General features: G+C 38.0%; 1 protein-coding gene and 1 pseudogene across 2 annotated transcripts in view; both read left to right on the top strand.

The window, feature by feature from the left end:
• Lsamp (limbic system-associated membrane protein) overlaps positions 1-20,212 on the top strand; it is a 2,169,253-nt gene that overhangs the window by 579,561 nt on the left and 1,569,480 nt on the right. The window lies entirely within an intron of this gene.
• LOC148002605 (large ribosomal subunit protein uL6 pseudogene) lies at positions 16,464-17,222 on the top strand (annotated as a pseudogene).

Here is a 20,212-nt window from a genome sequence, read left to right as displayed (position 1 = left end):
CAGCCAAATTAATGTCTTCAGTAGCAGCCATCCACAGTCCTCTCGAATGGATGTGTGGAATGGCGACACTGAAGTGCACCGAGAGCTAAAGAACAAGGTCTTCGTTCCATTCTTCTCTTCATGAAGGCAAAAAAAAGTTGAAAAGAAACTTGAAAATGTAACCTTTAGGGACTTTCCACTTTATACTCATTTCAGTCAAACTTTAAAATGTGTCTCTTATCTTGAAAATTCTAGTTTTGTTCCCTGAAAAGAGCAAAGCAAAGCATGGTGATTCTCTTCTGTTCTGTACACTAGTTTGTGGCTGATCAGTCTGAAGGTATCAGACTGATCAGTTCTTCATCAGTATCTAGGGAGGCAACTTTATTTTACCTGAGGTAGAAGAAGTGTGTGTGTGTGTGTGTGTGTGTGTGTGTGTGAGAGAGAGAGAGAGAGAGAGAGAGAGAGAGAGAGAGAGAGAGAGAGAACGAGCATGTGTGTGGGTACTTTAGTGTGCATATGGGTGCAAGTCTGCATTTTGTTTCTGTGTGTGTGCAGGAATATGTGTATGAACATGTGCAAGTGTGTAGTGTGTGTGTGTATGTGTGTGTGTGTGTGTGTGTTTCTTTCATTCTTATAAGTTGTCTGAGGAAAGGCAGGCAAGTGTTTAGATGAAACTGCAATCTATAATCTCTCAACTGCAGCAAACGTCTCAAACAGTGCATGAAATATCAGTAAGTCACTAGAAGTATCTCTTCATTAAAATGATGTGCAAAATTATTTGGATGATATAAATTTTACATTTTTTGCCTCAGACTTCCTATATCCTTGCCTTTATTCTAAAGACAATGTATCCTTTGTTTAATTGTGTATTTCTTTTAACAGTTATCCCTAAGCATCAAATAAGGAACATATTCTTTGGACATCAGCTCAGAATTATCAAGTATAGAGATACAACTAGAAATTCCTCTTCTTATAGTTGCTAAAAGTACATTTTTAAATATAGAGGAAAAACACTTTTCTTTTGTTTGCTGTTGGTTTTTTTCAAACATATTTTCTAAAAGGGATCAAAATAAATTAACAAATGCTGCATTCATTATTTTGAGAGGGAAACACTTAGATAATGTGTATTTTTTCTAACTGAATAATTTAATCATTTCAGTATTATTTCATTAAAAACTAGTGCATAACCTTCAAGAGACTGGAGGCCCTAGGGAGTGGGGCAGTTTGGTGGGGTGAGGGGGTGAGGGAACAGGATATCCTCATGGAGATGGAGGAAGGAGGTATGGGATGTGGAACAGTTAGAGGGTGCACCGTGTGGGGGATAAAATATGGACTGTAAAAAAAAAACGATCAAATAAAATCAATCAATCAATCAATCAATCAAAACTGGTGCAAGCATTACTTAATCAATGACCTAAACCACTAACTTGTACCATCTAAGAGGACTGAGTGAAAGGTTCATGTTCTGGGGTCATTATGTTAGGCTGCCCTATACAGACACTGCAACTTCAGTCACCCTGCTTCTTCTTTTGCTCATCTTTGAATGCATTCGTGTGAAACAAGGGAATCCGGAGATAGGTTCTCCACCGAAAGGCAGTATAAATGAGTTTTAAAACTGAACTTCCTTAGCATAGGACTCAGCACACAGGGCACTGTATGTAAAATGGGAAGGTATAATTATCATAACTATTTTTAACCTCACAATGTGCTTTCTCTCTTAACTTTTTACTAATGCTGATTAATTAAATTAAACTAATCATTCAGTTGTCTAGTTTATCTTGAGGTGTTCATTAATTCCTAAAATGAGAAATTGATGGTACTTTCGAATATTGACAGTGAAAAGCCAAAGGTCCTTTCAGCAGTGATTCTCAACCTGTGGGTCCCAACACCCTTGGGAGGAGGGGTCACATATCAGACACTCTGCACGGCAGATGTTTACATTATGGTTCATAAACATAGCAGGACTATAGTTTATTTATAAAAAAATGATTTTATGGCTGTATTCAAAGGCAGCAGGTTAGAAAGTTTGAGAGTCACTACCTTTCAGGAGAAGTGTGGTTGTGCTTTTCAAAATTTTTACTGTGAAGCTTCTGGCTATGCAACTAGTTTCCAAAACCACATTCCAGTCTTGCTGTTTTCTGACTTAGAAATGAATGTTTTGCCATCTGATCCTGGTTTAACACAATCACCTAAAAGAATCCCCTACGGGCCGAACTTCAGATGGGTTTTCTAAGCCACTGAATTTCACATTTTTCTCATAATTAAAAGGGAAGGCAAGACCCTCTTGACTTACATCTTAAGGCCAAGCATGTTTACCTAAGCAGATCCAAAGAGCTCACATTCTTTCAACAGATAGAAATATTCATTTATGAAAATATTCCTTAGCGAGACAAAAGATTTAAAAAGTAGACTTTCATCACTCAAAAGACTTGTCTTGCAGTGCTGGGACAGCACTGATGAATAATACTGTCCGCTAATTTTTGGTGACGCTGACATTGCTGAAGAGGCCTTCTCTGATAGCAAAATGGAAATTAAGTAGTAAACCCATTTCTTGAACTGTTTTGAACCTAACAAGTATATTTTATTGTGGCAGGGTGGTTCTTGCTACAAAGTTATATATGCCTTTATTTAAACGTGAAGGAAATAGTTGGCAGTTCTCATTAACACTGTAGAAGAGATTTTCATGTATATCAACATAACTGTACCTGCCTAAGCACAAAGAGAGTTAAAGCATTGAAGAGCAGACACGTTATGAAGGGACACTGACTAGAAGTGCGCATGTAGTTGACCTCATCCTAGAATGTGGAGCTGGGGATAAAGAAAACAGAATAAAATGAACTAAACAAACCCAAAACAAGCGGCTACAAATTTAAGCTTTAATTTCTTCATCTGTGAAAATCAATTAGGTAGCACACGTTTAAAGAGGGTAGCATGTGAGTTTCATCAAAGCAGTAACAGTAAAATCAGGGTATTCTCTGAACCTGAGGTAATATACTTTGTAAGGGAAACCTAAAATATATATACATGTAGACACACACACACACACACACACACACACACACTCACAGGAAGCACTGCTTTAACAGTTATTATTAAAAATGTTGATGTGTTCGTCTATATGGTAAGCACTGGCAGTAAGCAATCAAGTATGGGCAAAGAGTATATGACTTATAAGCCACTAATTAAAACTCAGTCAATAAATGCGGTCTTCTTAATATGCTTTGCTGGACTGATCAATATGTATATGAATCTGTGGACTTGTTTTTTTTTTTTTCAGAAAAAAATGCTGTTAGTGACTTAAGTACATTTTTTAACTTAACCTCTTCCCCTCAGCCAAGGATGAGTCAGGAATGCAGTTTTCACACATACGTGAGCTAAAGCAATACGTCAGCAAGGTCCCACACACTGGAAAATAAGACTAACCGAACAAAACAGCAGCGTTAGCAATTTTTTTTTCGGGTGCACAGTCTTAAAGTTATAGTCATAGTCATAATCTTAGTCAACCACAAAATATTCCAGAATCATGACTATGCATTTGTGAAGAATATTTCATGTACAGTGTTGAAGTCTTAAAAATTATATCTTCTCTAACCAGTGCTTGAAGGCTGTACGTTTAGTAACTTCTGTTTTTCTTTTTTGAGTAAAACAGTATTATTATTTGGGCTGAACATACCATGATTCAGAATTGTCAAACTGTAACATTATCATTTACATTAATTTTCAAGATTTACTAACTACCATCAGTGGATAGAAAACAAGAGAAGTGATAAGGAGGAAGTTGGGGGCTTTCTTTTTTGTATGCTTGAAAGCAATCAACCTTGTCCTCCTTTTATACAGATAAAGAAAGTGAGACTTGCCAGGATGTAGTGGTTATCAGTTTTAATCCTAGCACTTGCTGGGTAAAGTCAGGTGAACCTCTGGGGAATCAGATGCTTGGTCTACAGGCCTAGTTCCAGGACAGCCAAGGATACAGAAAAACCCTCACTTGAAAAAAGCAAAGAAAGAAAGAGAGAGAGAGAGAGAGAGAGAGAGAGAGAGAGAGAGAGAGAGAGAGAGAGGAAGGAGAGAGAAAGTATAGACAAAGGAAAGAAAGAAGGAAGGAAAGGAGAGAAAGAAGGGGGAAGGAAAAGAAAGAAGGAAAGGGGGAAGAAAGGAAAGAGAAAGAAAATAAAGAGAGGAGGTGGGACTCAGCAAATGTAGCTGGTTTGTCTCAGACCCGCAGCTCCTAACTGACATACATGAAATTGTATGTAGCTTTGTCATCTGTCTTTGGAACCCACCTTCCTAATGAACACTCTAAATGGCTTCCACGAAATTGAGGTGTCTGTGAGAAATCAAGTTATCTTTCCTATCAGGTGTTCCTTAAACTTCACTGTAATCAGTTTTACTTTTCTCATAACCTCTGCAATCATCCACTTATTAAGTTGCAGCTCTGAGTGTGTTTGTGTGACGCGGGGGTCAACAGATAGCATACCGGAGTTTTCGTACACTGGCTCATGCTTGCCAGCTGTTCCGTCATAATATTTATTCGCCCTGATAAGTCCTAGATTGTTCACTTTTAATTTATAAAGAAATTCTGCCAAGTGGTAGTTCAGTTTGCTTTTCAACTCAAAACACTGGAAGCTGACATATCTTCGACTTCCGGTTCACAGTCTCCAGAAGAACCAAATCCAAGCCTCGCTGTATATAAGCAATTCACAGAAGTCCCGTTGCCCACACAAACATCTCATCGAGTCTAAAATCACATGACTCCTTCCTCTCCAATTTTGTTAATTACTTTCCCTATCCTCATCAGCACAGGTAGTGGTTAATGAAGGTTAAATCATTCTAATTTACTTATAAGTGCCCCAACTTCATGTTCAAGTGCGTGACAGGTGCCAGGCAAGCACACATGCCTTCTTCCAGAAGACCCACATGAAGGCCTTCCATCACTATCAAAGGCCATATGGCAGAAAAGCCAAGTGACTTGTCGAAAATTGGCCCATTTATCCTCTTTGGCCTGCTGTTCCTCCTCTACTGAAGAAAGCGATGTTTGTAATGTCCTGAGGTTATCCTTAACAATGCACTAGCTGACCATTACCTTGAAATGTCTTGAGATTATCCATAGCAATGCATTAACTAATTATTTTCCCCAGATCCCTAAACTCCATTCTGAAACCTACTGCTTTGACTTTCTAGCAAAAACATTCTGACGCATCTACATCCCTCACTGGAAACCATTCCATCTTCCCCATCATTTGTGGAATAATTATGGTCCCCTCGTTAGTTCATTAACTTTTCTTTTCCATTAAGCAGTCTATTTTTCTTTGACAGTACCTTCTGGCAGATAAATTGCTGAATGCAAAAATAATTTGGAGGTAAGAAGAAACAAACCATTTTGTTCAGGAACCAACAAACAACAACAAAAGTAAACCTCTTTCCTTTAGGATGTAACTTTAAAAGCATTTTCTGTTGTTATTTACAATTCTCAGAAAGTACTCCAATATGACTAGTCTATTTTTCCAGAGAGACTATTGTTAGACTGGGAGAAATTGGACTAGGGAAGGTACAAGAGTAGTTCAACTTTCTGAATAGTTAAAAGGATTGATGAATGGCATTTGCCCTGCCCCTTTTTCCCTCACCAAACGTTCTTAGGGCCTAGTATCCACTTCCATTGTCCAGTTTTCTTTTTCTGAGTGTGGGGGTGGGTAGTGAAGGGACACACGCAGGTAGTAGGGTATGGGAGCTGTGTACACCCAACCACATATGTATATAAACCCAGGTCAATGCCTCGAATCATCCTGGCTTGCTTTCCATCCTTACTCATTGAGGCAGGATCTCAGAGCTGTTTGACTATGTCTAGGGTACCAGCCCCCTTGCTCAGAGCCCATATTATCCTCCCAAGGGTATGGAGGTAGGCTATTCTTCTCACCTAGCATTTACAAGGTTCTGGAATTCCAACATTTTGTCCTTAGGCACCTTAACCACTGAGGTATCTCTCCAACCCAACCTCTAGGATCTTTAATGTTTATACCATAGGTAAGCTATTTAAAGGCAGAATGAGGGATTGGACTGTCCATTCATCCTGTTTCTATTTCAGATGGATATTAGCAGTCAGGGCTCAGCCAGGCACAGAGCTGGAGGAAAGGATTGTAATCATGCCTGGTTTCAGTAACCGTTAGGCAAGCTTGAGCCTTTGAAGTTAGCTACTTCCTTATAATAGAGATTTCAACAGCAAAAACCAAAAAATATACACTGTGCTTCCCTCTATTTTCATAATTCTGTTCATGCAATAGTGCCTCGGGGCTTCATCATTACTGACCATGTTTTTCCTGAACTGCAAATTGCAGGCTCAATTGAGTGGCATATTTAAATCTAATGGATATTTACAGTAACCTTCATCTGTAGTGTACTATGCAAACTTAATCCTAGAAAACCGTTACATTATGTAGGTTCCTGATTTTTCTTTTATTTTCTTTTCTTTTTGAATTTGAGAAGGGGGAATGTTTACTATGTTAATTGTTTTAATAGTTTTCCAGTTTCTCAAACATATATGAGTTAAGTCACACAAACATCAATGTATATTAATGTGTATGTCACAAAAAAACTCAGTAAAATTTTCTTGATAATATTAAGATTAGGTCTTCTGAATATACCTGAAGTGAAATTAGCTGGTAGCTCTTAGCCACTCTTACATTTGGACACCCACGTCATGACCATTCTCTATCTGCCTTGATGATAGATTTGTCCAATCCTTTCGAATGGAAAAGATTCCAAAATATGGCACCGAAGACAAGGAAGGAAATAACTCTGAGAGCCCTTATCTGTGAACACCCAACAGTAAGTTTAACCTGATCTCAGTTTAAAGAAAGCAGAAGTGTAGTGGAAAAGGTTCGAAGTAGAGCCAGTCTGGAAGATGATCAGAAAGAAGAGTGACATATGCGGACTCTGGAAGTGCCATCAAGTGTAACAGAAGGGATGATTGAAGAACGGAGCACAGAATACAATAGCTTCCTTCCTCTGAACGAGGGCTGCACTGAAAGACATTTGACTTGGTTTTGAACAAAGGCACAGATCTGGAATGGAGTGGTGAGATGGTCAAGGGGGAACATCTCCAATATGAATAACTTTAATAAATGACAAGCTTCTTAGTGCCACTAGCTGCCTTGTGTTGAAGTCATACTCTTTTCCTTAGGACAGTTTATTCAACAAAGAATAGACTTACATGTGATGGTATACTATATAACTTACATGTGATGATACTATATAATAACTGGATTCATCTGCTAAGGCTTCAATATGAAAATATCACAACTAGGTGGCTTTTTCAATGGAAATGTATTCCTTTGGGTTCTGGTAACCAGATGTTCAGAATCAAGGAATGGGCTGGTTGTATTTCTCCAGATGCCACCCTGACTTTCAGTTGGCCACCTTCACTTTGTCTTCATAAACTTTCCAGGGTATGAATCTGTCCTACTGTCTGTCTGTCTGTCCTTATATGGACACCAATCATGCTGTATTAAGATGTTCAGCCTTTCATTACGTGTTCAGCTCTTTTATGGACCAGTTTCCAAATAAAGTCATGGTCCAGAGCATGAAGATTTCAGACTATATGGGTCATATTCATGTCGGTATGGTCATAGACTTCATGCTTAGGGTTTCACCAAAAGAATTTAGGTGAGTTGATGGAGGGCATCGTAATATGTCATAACTCAGTGTCTATCACAAAGGTCAATACTATGTTGCTATAGTTTTTGAGTAAAATCTCAGCCCACATTGAAGCCTGCTGTCTGGAAGATGGAGAAACCTTAAATTGACGGACTGGGCAGAACTGTCAGCACCTGTTCTAAATTAATTCCTACCACCAGAGGGGTATCTTGTCTTCTGTCTGCAAATATGAGTTAGCCATAAACCTTGCTCTTTGGCTTCTCGTAAATGTAGAGAAGATTAAATTCATTATAATATTAAGTAGATCAGGTGGAATTAGCTCTCAGCAGAGTGCAGCTGCTGGCTCTACCAATGTTGTGACAGGCTCCGCCAACTATGCAATGCAAATATAATCATCCGACTTCAACTGTTTCCAGACCTTGACAAGCCTTACGCGTCTATGGGGGCAGCTTCGTCAAATCTGGTCCCCCGCAACATTCAGACTTCACAGTGGCTATCTCAGAGGCTGGAGCACAATGTCTGTGACAGTCACTCGGGATGAATGCTAAAATAAGAGACAGGGTTAAGACCTAGAATGATGGAGAGAGAAAGATCCAGGCACATGTGTTCATTCTGCTTTTATTAATATAGTTAATATTGATTTAGCTACAAGCAATGTTGCCTGAATTTTGCTTACAGCAGCAGAGTGAAGGTGGGTTACAGACAACAGAGCGCCCACTCCATTATTGAAGAAGTTTAATTTTGCTGAGTTTGTGCATGTTTGAGTTTATAACAATATATTATTAGGCTGAAAGAGTATAGTGTCATTTTGCATGCTTGAAAATGCTGGGGGAAAGCTGTATCTGGCTTTGTTGAACTAGATAGGGCAGGTTGATAAGTTGAAATGAGTTCAGGGAGAACTAACATGGAAAGAGACTAAATTAAGCAGACCAGGGGGAACTCTCACACAATTTTAGAGTACATTTTGGTGGTGATGTTTAAGCAACTAAAGAAAATATTGGATGAATTCCTTCATTGAAAGGGGGAAGTAGAACCAGAAAGAATAAATCTGCATGTGCAATATGATTATTAGAGACATCATATTCAATATAAAAAGGTAGACTACCCATAGGGAAGGAAAATAGCAATGTTCTTTCTGGACAAGCATGAGGCTGTGAGTTCAAATCCCCAGTTCCTATATAAGAAGCTGAATGCTACATGGCTGTAAGACTAGCACTATAAAGAAGAGATTGTTGTATGGCCAGTCGGAAGAATCAGTGAGCTTCTGCTTTGCTAAAAGACCCTATCTGGAAACAAACAAACAAACAAAACAGCAAGTCAACCAACTATTTTTTTTTTATTTAAAATAAGGGAAACAACAGAAGACAATACCAGACTCCATATTTGCATGTACAGGTTGACTTACATGAAGATATGAACCTGTACATATATGCCACATAACTAAAAGTGTGTCTCTCTCTTACACACATACACACACACACACACACCCCTCTCTATATTTAAATAAATAAATAATATTCAGTGAATATCTTATAAGTGCAGGTAGATAAATCTGCTATATCATATCTTTATACAGAGAACTCTAGGAAGAGGAGATGGTGTGTACCTGTAACCTAAGAGTAGATGTTCCTGGAGACGATAATGAAATAAGACAAAGAAATGCTAGCTAAAACCCTTACATGAAAAGGAACTGGCCCTATGTGCTTTTATGTGCTTTTTCTAAATCCAGGCTGTGTTTGGAGAGGTCAGGCGCTATGTCCTTGTTGATCTCTCAGAAGGACATTGAACTCAAGGGAATGAAAACATAAGGCTTGTGAAGGGCATCATCTCTTGTTGCAGCCATTCTCTCTGATTCACAGTGAGTTTATAAACAATCTCAGAAGAAGCTACATTTCCAGGCTTCCCACGTAGGAAAGCATCTTCTCTACGGTATCCCCTATAAGAAAGCTTAACTGACCAGCAGCAAGATGCCATGCTGCTCATGTGAATGGGGAAAGTATACTGCATTAGAATTCGCATTCTCCCAGGTATTATGTTTGTGGCTTTGTCGGTGGCATGTTAACCTTGCTTTGTACCCATCTGCTTACAACATGGGTATTACAAGCAGAGATCAGTTGAGACCATTCCAAGAGTGAAGAGCCATCAGACTTAAGGTTACTCATGAAGGTAATTCCTTATTTCCTCCAAAACACTATGGTGGTGCGTGTTTGATCTCAGTACTACATGTTGCAACCTAAACTTTCATGGATATCTTTTAAGAGTATAAATATAAAAGTTGTGTGTTCTCCACCAAAGCTTGAATTGATCCTAATTATAAATTCATGTTCTCCATATCATCATTCTGACCAGTCTCTTAGGCCAAATGTCTTCTTTTGGTATCACTGTCACCAACATTATTCTCCCACCATATTTCCTTAGTATGAAATGTCTACTCACCCATTATGATGTCATGCTAGAAAACACGTAGTAAGCATGTCTAATTGCCATATACTGGAGAAGTTAGAGCTAGAGAGTTGAACCTGACACGATCTAATTGCTAGAGGGTGATTCAGAGTGGAGCATCTGATATGGAGTGTTTCCACAGGTTTTGACATCTACAAAAGAACACATATCTAAATAGTGAGAAGTGTAACTCTGCATACCAGACTATCCACTGCTTAACATGCACAGTCTAAACGTGTTCTTTCTCATGTTCTTTCCCAAGAAGCAGACATGTTCTTTCTCCATATACTGTTGGCCACCTCTGTCCTGATGGATGGAGATTTTCTGAGCTCTCCTTATAAATAACCATTCTAATTTACCAGCTCTGACTTCAGACCTGGGAGATGGTGCTTAGCACACCCCTTCCTGCTAATCCTTTAGAGTGTTTTACTGACAAAATCTGTCCAGAAAGGAGGACTTCTGGAAGGAATCTCTGAACAGTAACGTGAACCTAGTTAAACTGTCAAAGGTGAAGAAAAATGAATGCTCCCAAAGGTGGTTATTTAGGCAGAAGATAGGAAAAAGAGTATTTGGACAAAATTCAATAATAAATTTTAAATATAAAACAAGAAAAGATTTCTGGCTGAGTAACCAGAAAATAAAATTTTAAGGTGGATTTTCTTCACTTCCTAATCTCTACTTTTTGCATTCTGCTGTGATATCTTGAGTCTCCAAGTTACAGACACAACTCTAAATGTCCTGATGTATGATGGCATATTTGGCTGTGGAACCCAAGAGAGCATAGAGGGAACTTCTTCACAAGAAGTTTGCCCTGTAAGTTTCCAATTTACTGACCCATTCTCAATTACAAGTGTCTTTTACTGGAAGATCTCCTGTTGATGTGCTTGGAGTAAATTTGGAATTTGTCACTCTCTCCTCTCAGCTGTTGAAAGGAAAAGAATCCAGTGAAATTGCTTCCCCCAATAATACTCCCATGTCTTACCTTTCAGCCTCAATATCAACTTCAAAGTCTCAATATCTTTTTAAAAGTAATTCATTGAAATGTAATCAGGTGCCAGAAGATAATGACATATTTTTAGTAGCATATGTTGAGGATCAATTTGACTTAAATTTTAAGGCCATACCTAATCTTCAATGCCTTTGGAAACTTCCTTTAGGGAATTGGAAAAAGGATGAGAAATTAGTAACCAGTAAAATATGACCTAAGAAAAATATAGAGGTGGCTAAGGAGACAGGCAAGGTCTATTCACTCAGTGTTAGAGCAGATAATGAGGCTCATTTGCTCTGTTCTTTTCTCCTGTTAACAAAAACTTGTTAGCATTATGCCCAACAAGGAAAGGAGAGGCCTTGAAGTGAAACTCAAAGCAAAAACAATGTAATATTGATGGGATAGGTATCTTCTTTTGTCAGCCAATTAATGTTTGAGATATACCATAGGGAGACAAAGATTAAGAGGACAATAACAGCCAATACTACTACTATAACAACGATAACAAAAACAAATAATAATAAAATAACAAAATTACATACAGCCTTTCTTTAGTTATAGCTTTAGCTGTAATACAAACTGTCCTTTCCAACAACAAGTATATTTAAGCAATAAGAGAGCTGCAGCAGAGGTGCAAATCACTCTTACTCCAACTGATGATCAGCCTTGGTAGACTGGTTCTTATTCTCGAGTCTCTCCTTATGACAATCAAATGCCTTTTATAATGCCTATACTGGATGACAATTATAAAAATTAGCTACTTCCCTAATATAAGGACTCAAAACATATATTATTTAAGGGCTAGGGATGTGGTCTAGTGACAGCCTAGAATGGGCCAAATTCTGAGTTTGATCCCTAGTATTGCAAACGTAACAAAATATGAAACTCAGATTTATTCTGAATGACAAAGTACGTCTGTGCACGGTGTTGTGAAGGTTTGCGGGTTTTTTTTTTTCTTTGTTGTTCTTCAAATGATGCCGGGAATGGAACCAAGGCTGTCATGCATGCGAAACATGCTCTACACTGAAGCACACACTCATCCCGTGCCTTGAGGTATGGTATCATGACAAGTATGTCGTGTGTGTGTGTGTGTGTGTGTGTGTGTGTGTGTGTGTGTTCTAATCATAGCAGATTCCCAATTTGAATCTGCAGTTCCTGACTATACGATTTTTCAAATCTGTGCTGCATCTTTATTCTTACTGAACAGATTTCAGATAATTGAGGTATGGTCATGGGTCATTACATACATATGAATACAATATTTTTATGTAAATAAACATATAACAGCATTCTTCTTAAGAGACTTCATTTTATTAAGATGGGGGAAAGGGGGAAGGGTATTGTTTTCGGCCAGGGATATGTTTATATAACTGCTTCATTGAGATTTTCTCTCTCCAACCCTGTTGATGCCAAGGAAAATTTAGTCTTAATATGTTTAATCGGAATAGGTAATTTAACTATTCTCTTAACAGTGACCTATTATAAGAATTAATGAAATATGTGATATAAAACAAATAATACTGCATCTTGTAAAAGGTAAGAGAAAAAATACTGAGGCTGAGAAAAGAAACTGACACAAACGAGCAAGAGCTATGAATTGCAGGAAGCCATGACAGTGAAAACAAGAACTGCAATTTTATCGGTGTTCCCCCTTTTCCTTGACCCCGAGAGAATACAAAAATAAAATCAATTAATGGGCCTTGAAGAAGAATCACTTTAAATTGTTCAATTAAACCCTGCAATGCAGAGAACATAAGGGAGGAAACACACACACACACACACACACACACACACACACACACACACACACACACACTAAATACGCCTTAAAAAATGGACTTGTCAGAGGCGCCAGGGTCCCGACATGCACCATTACTGACGGATCGAATAGCACTTCCATTAACACCATAATCTTATAGACTCCACAGGCTGTAAAAAGGGGATTTACTTTAATCAGGTTTGGTTAGGACTGAATCTGAGGCGTGCTACAAGTGAAATAAAACATGACCTCCACCTCTTTGATTTTTCTCCTGTGCTGGTTTCCTGGTATGTAATTTGCCATCCACAGATGGGTCATCCTTAATGACTATGTTCCGCTGCTACATTTCTCCCTGGTTCTGTAGTGAAAATCATTAATCCAAGCCTGCAATATTCCTCCTTAACTATTTCCCTCCATCTAATGATTTAACAAGTATCATCACCACAGAGCCAGCTCTGTCTACTCTCCGGAGCAAATACCTAGTTCAAGCCTTACAGAATTGCGGAAGACTTTCCCAGGAAAGGCATCTAAACAGCTCTCTCTGTCAGGGCTCCAGGTAGAACCTTTATTATGCTAATGCGCTCTCCATAGGGGTTAGGGCATGCGGTGTTGACAGCACCTATGCGCCTAAGGGACATTTTTAGAGCTTCTCCAGAGATTTATGTTCCATAGAAAGCACTATGAGAAACACTGACTTAGGCAGCTTTATTTCTCACTCTGTAAATTCCCCACAATAACTTGATTGCAGCCTGGTTGGTAATAAGCACTCACCCAGAGGGTGTCTGGAGTGACTCCAGCAGGCCAGGTGAGATGAATGGCCATTAAGGAGCCTGGGAAGTCTATAAATCTAAAGGTGTCAGAATAATCTTTGCAGGCGGCTTTTTGCTTTATACCTCACCCTTCCCAATTTATCACGAGGCCTCAGCTCAATATGCAGCTGGATTTCTTCCCCCTTCCACACAGAGGAAGGGATATGGGAAGACAGGTGACATCTTGTCGGGAGGGAGTTGCTGTTGTCCCAATTTACCTGCAATTAATTTGGTTTTCTGGATGAGAATCAACTACGTTGCGTTCTGTATAGATTTTTTTTTAATTTGTAAGAATAATAAAGACCACTAACCCATAACCATTTCATTGATTCCCATAATGCTGTACGAATTTGAATGGTCATACCTCAATATGAATGGCTAAAGAGCAGGCCCCTAGAGAACACAAAAATAAAATCGATTAATAAAGACCACTAACCCATAACCATTTCATTGATCCCCATTATGACATATGGACCTGAGTGATCACACTTCAATATGAGTTGCTGAAGAGCAATGTCGTGATTTGGGAGCCCCCATTTTTTTTTCTGAAAACCTTGGCCCTTTTTATAGGTGGACTTTATCTATTTGCATGTGAATTGACGTGTTCCAAGGTTTTGATTAAGAACTATTTTCAACTCAATACAACTCCAAGTTCTTCAAAATCTGCTTGTTCTCTTACCACCTAGAAAGCCATAAGAAGGAGAAAGAGCAGGGTAGGTATGTTTCCTACAAGTAGTAGGAACATTTCCCCATAGGAAAAGGAAGGTAGAAAAGTCTAGGTCAGCTGCTGGGTGTTAAGTTTATCTGTATCTGAAGTTCAAAACACCGGAGGGTAACCTGGAGAGGAACTGACTGAAATTAGAGTATAAGAAGAAAAGGGAAGGAGAAGACAGAAGAAAAGACCAAATGAAAATATCCCAAGGAGAAAGAGCATCAAAGCCACATGAAAGGAGAGAGGCAGGTTGTCTGTTGAGGGAATCCCAGGGAAGGAACACAGGAGGAAGCCAGTAAGTATGGTAAAAGCAGTATAATAAAGGCTGCCAGGCTGAAGGATCTAATGGAAGATGTGGTCCTAGAATTACAAGGTTAATTCCAGAAGCATTTCTAAAAGCCCCCCAAAGCATAAAATTCACTTTCAAGGAGCTCCAATTTTAAAAGCTCCCGAGAGGCATGTAATAGAAAAGGGCTTTTAAATGCTACTTCTATTCCCCCACCCCACCTCCTGTTTTCCTTAGGGGCTGTCTCAGAGGGATGATTTATTGTCTATTATATTTAAAGTGACATAGCCAATTTTGAAGGCCTCCTGCTGTGATGCAAGCATCAAAGAACATGGGACTGCAGACTCTACCCTGTAGACAGTCGCTACCTGGCTTCTGTTTGACTTTGTGCATCATGGCAGAAAGGGAGAAAGGTGTGTGGACTCTAGTATTGTAAAGGGGAACTGATACATAGGCATATGTAATTGAGACCAGTTATTGAGAAAACACAGTACAATGTTGTTTTTCCCTTGACAACATAAAAAAATGATGAAAGGGAAATTCTCTAAACACTAATGATATTTATGTAGAATAACCAAACCATAATAAACTACACAAATATCCAAGGACTGGGAAATGGGAATGTTTTTTGAAGGCAAAACTCAAGGTGAACTGAAACACTATAGAGCTGTAGTCCTTGTTTACAGCATGATTGGTCTCAGTCCAGGGTTGAGGGACATTGGTAGCATATGTCCATGAGAAAAACCTTTAGAGTAAAACTATGGTAGCCAATGTGAAATCTGAGGACTCAGGAGCTCTCCTGGGACAGTGTTTATAAGTCAACCACGCACCGTGGTCCTCTGTTTATAACCACCTTGATTTTTCTGTATATAACTATTGTATATAGTTATAAAAAACAAAGATTTATTATTTTAAATAATACTTTGTGATTAATTAATAAATAAATTAATATTTATTATTTTAGATTTGATGTAAGCAATTCCATTTTTGTTCTAATAGGTTTTATACGTTTTTTCTATCATGAGAGAAAATTTGACGTATTTTTGAAAGATAACTAAAAATACGTTCCTTAGGAACAGAGGCAAAACTCCTCTTCAGGTCACAGAGGAGTAGCCACTCTTTCCTTTCTTTAGCAAATTCTTATAGCATTTACCCTGTTTCCTGTGCACCAGTTGGTACCAGTATTTTGAAAGCTCTACAATTATTATACTAAGCTAAGATTGTGAGGGTTTTCATCACTCATTTCTTCCATTATGTTCAATGTTTTATGGAATTAAATGGATTTTAATAATAATAATAATAATAATAATAATAATACAAAAGGCCCAAATGTAGGTTGTTATTTACATTTTGTCAAATATTCATTGTATCAGAACAGTCTGAATGCACTTTGCCTACATATGGTCCCTAGTAAAGCATCTCATTAGAATAATACGAAAACTCACATATGTTCCTCCTTCATATTTTCATTTCCCTCAAATATATTTTAATATCTTTATTGTTCATGTTACATCCACTTTACAAATTCAGAAAGTCTGGGAAATCAAACTAAAAAGGAAGAACACCAGAAAGAAACCGTATTATCAAGTTTTAAGAATTGTTAATATTTTACTTATTCTCCATCTTTCAAAATATGCCTATGGGGAGGAGGGGGGAACCAGCAGGGAAAATGGCTCAATAATTCAAGTCTTTCTGAATATCTGGTGCCTATGAGGACCTGAATTTCTTGCCGAGAAAGAACAGAAATGCCGGTGGCTATGGGAAGCCACCAGAAATTCCACTACTCGGAAGTCAGAGTTCCCAAAATAAGCAGGTTGACTAAAGAAGTCATATGAGCAATTTCTGGCTTTAGCTAAAAGACTGCCTCAGTGACAAAGCATTAAGAAATACTCGAACCGTCTCTTTGCCCCATCTACCGCAAGAATGAAGACCTTTCACAGCAATCAGACTGTCTGTGAACATTCCAGAAAATGTCGACATCACTCTGAAGGGGCACACAGTCATTGTGAAGGGCCCCAGGGGAACTCTGCGGAGGGACTTCAATCACATCAGTGTAGAGCTGAGTCTCCTTGGGAAGAAAAAGAAAAGGCTCCGTGTTGACAAGTGGTGGGGTAACAGGAAGGAACTGGCCACTGTCAGAACCATCTGCAGTCGTGTTCAGAACTTGATCAAGGGTGTGACACTGGGCTTCCGTTACAAGAGGAGGTCTGTGTGTGCTCACTTCCCTATCAACGTCGTTGTTCAGGAGAATGGGTCTTTGGTTGAAATCCAAAATTTCTTGGGTGAAAAATACATCCGGAGGGTTCGGATGAGGACCAGTGTTGCTTGTTCTGTCTCTCCAGCCCAGAAGGATGAATTAATCCTTGAAGGAAACGGTATTGAACTTGTTTCAAATTCAACGGCTCTGATTCAGCAAGCCACAACAGTTAAAAACAAGGATATCAGGAAGTTTTTGGATGGCATCTATGTTTCTGAGAAGGGAACCGTGCAGCAGCCTGATGAATGAGACCTCAGTTTCCTAGCTCCAGAAACAAGATTCTGATCACAAGGACAATTCGGGCTCTATGGGAACAATAAAAGATTATATATTGAAAAAAAAAGAAATACTCCAAGCAATCTTGGGCCTCAACACACATGCCACACTCATTTGTATGCATATGCCTAAACTGACACATACCACATATACATCTAGTGAAAAAGAAAAATTGGTATCTATGAGCATGAAGTTTTACTATGTCCTTGTAAATGAGATCTTCTGTTGCCTTCTTTCACAACTTAAGTAAAATACTTTATTTAAAAACATAGCAAGCTAAAAATATGTGTCATTTATAAAATATATTTATAGTTAAATTACTGCAGTGAAGAGATTTGTATATATTTCAGGTTGACATACATCTGAGTGCATATTTTAGTAAGATTATTCTCTTAGAATCTATTTAGAAATAAAGTTTACTTTTAAATTAATTTGACCTACTTAAGGCTACTTATAAAGATTTGTTAAAACTTGTGGGTGGACTTGGTTTATTTATTTTTTTTGAAAAATCATCGAGAAATGAACTTAAAGTCTAACTCCCCACCTACAATAGCCAGCTGCTTTTTAATATTTACCTTCCCATACATTTATACATGCAAACCATACATGTGTGGATACCCAGAGAAACCAGAAGATATCCTCAAGAGTTATCATTTCAGACAGTTGTGAACTGACTATCATGGTATAGATATTCCACAGCAAGCGTCCTCTGGAAGAGAAGGAAAGACCGACGCTTAACTGTTAAACCATCTCTTCAGCTTCAACCTGTTTGTTGTTATTTTTAATAAAGATTTTTATATAACTTTAGGGTGCATTTATACTTCTCCTGAAACATGTTTCAATCGTAGTGTATTGAATGACTAAACTACATTCTAGTTTTAAAATATCAATCCTCTAGATGCCATTGCTGGAGTTAACTACAGACATGATATTTACATAGTACAGTGTTCACCCTAGAAAATAAGTCACTTAGAGCAAGTGTGGGTGTGAAATTTACTTTTATTTCCCTGGTAGCAAAAAACAGAAGTTTCTCTTTTTATTAACAGGTAAAAACAGCACGCTGCTTCTTCAGAAGAGACTGTGCTAGCGATGACATGTGCTAAAATAAATTCACTTTGCGCAATCTTAAGACAAGTGTATTTAATAGCAAATAGAACTTGTGCTCAATGAAGTGAGGACAAATCTAAAACCTTATTGTTTTAGTTTTGAATATTTTACATCTGCCTTGCCTAATTTGTCAGACTTCATTAAAATAGACTTGTGGTGCTATGGGCATTAAGTCATGTGTGTTAGAAAGGATAACAGCACGGTGCTTGACCCATTCTGATAGGAAGACCCAAATTCTAATATTTTTATGGTCAAGTTAGCAAAACTTTGTATGACTTTGCTATCTTCACTGAATCCATGGAGCATCTCCAAAGAGTTTTACAGGTGAGAAAACCGAGACTTATCTCCCCTGGGAGAAATCTGTCAATGGGGTTTTGATTTGTCACTAGGCCTGTGACAAAAAATTTTCTGAAACTCAAACCTAAGAAGAAAAGTTTTAATCCATTCTAATCACAAACAAAGAAACAAAAAATGAAAAGAAAACCGTTAAAATATTTTCCTCATGGAACTATAAAGCCTGTAACCCACCCCTCGTCTCCTGTTTGTCTGGGTTCCATCTAGAAAGGTCAAGCAAACTGCAAGGCACGCATCTCATTTTGAGTCAAGTCAGCACTCCTGTTATGATTCCTGCATGGCAATAGACAAGTGATGTAAACTTCTGTATTAGTTCAGAAATTAAAGACTTGATGCCAAGTGTTCTGTGATGTTCATTGTTCATACTTGCTTAAATATCTTGACTTTCAACGCTGATTTCATCTAATCAGAGGCGCAACTCATATCTTTTTTGTTTGGTTTTGTTGTCATTTTTGATAGTACACATCTCTATGTTTGGATAACCTATAACTTATACATATAATCAACTCCTTAATGCACCAGTTTCTGCATGACTTTCTAATTGTTGGTCACTAAGAAGGGAAAGAAGGCATTTACAAAAGACGATAGATAAAAATTGGAGGATTTACATTTTCTCTTTTCTCTTTTCTATTCTAATATTAACAGTAATACCAATGTTCAGCATCTAGGTGACTTGTAAAACTAAAATTTCATGAATAGATACATTAAGGGAGTCAAATACTCCTGTATTTACTTTTGGCAACAGAGATTTGTAAAAGACATATATATCTTCCCTTGAATGTTTCCATTCTTGTTTTCAATAGTTATTATAATAACTTACACTTAAAAAACACCTACTCTAGTTTAGTTAATCTATAGATTTGATTTTAATAATAATAATAATAATAATAATAATAATAATAATAATAATAATACAAAAGGCCCAAATGTAGGTTGTTATTTACATATGAACAAACTATAGCAAAGTGACAGACCCAAGGTAATATATACAACAAAAGAATCAGCCAGTATATGAACAAGAGAAGCTAACAAGTGCAGAAAACAGCCTCAAACCCAACTCAACTCTCTCAGTGTATGTCAGTCATTGCAGTCAGGGTATGCATCGCTTCTTGAAGACTACTTAAGGAATACATAAAACTGAAAACTAAGGATTCATTAAACTCTTCTATTTCCTACTGATATAATTTATTTGATTATTGGTGTATGTCAAGACTTTGTATGTGTCATATAGATACATAATGAGTTGTAGAAGTTTTGCAATGCAATAAGATCAAAGAATCTTGGAAATAGAAGTGGCTTAGAAGCCAAGTAATCCAGATGTGAGTCTTTTTTTAAAATTTTTTTATCTTTATTAACTTGAGAATTTCTTATTTATATTTTGATTGTTATTCCCCTTCCAGGTTTCCAGGCCAACATCCTCCTAACCCCTCCCCTTCTCCTTCTATATGGGTGTTCCCCTCCCCATCCTCCCCCCATTACCACCCTCCCCCCAACAATCACGTTCACTAGGTGTTCAGTCTTGGCAGGACCAAGGGCTTCCCCTTCCACTGGTGCTTTTTCTAGGCTATTCATTGCTACCTATGAGGTTGGAGCCCA

Source organism: Rattus norvegicus, chromosome 11, assembly GCF_021556685.1.
Source record: "Rattus norvegicus strain SHRSP/BbbUtx chromosome 11, alternate assembly SHRSP_T2T, whole genome shotgun sequence".
Classification (NCBI taxonomy): domain Eukaryota; kingdom Metazoa; phylum Chordata; class Mammalia; order Rodentia; family Muridae; genus Rattus; species Rattus norvegicus.
This window is presented reverse-complemented; position numbering and strand designations above follow the sequence as displayed.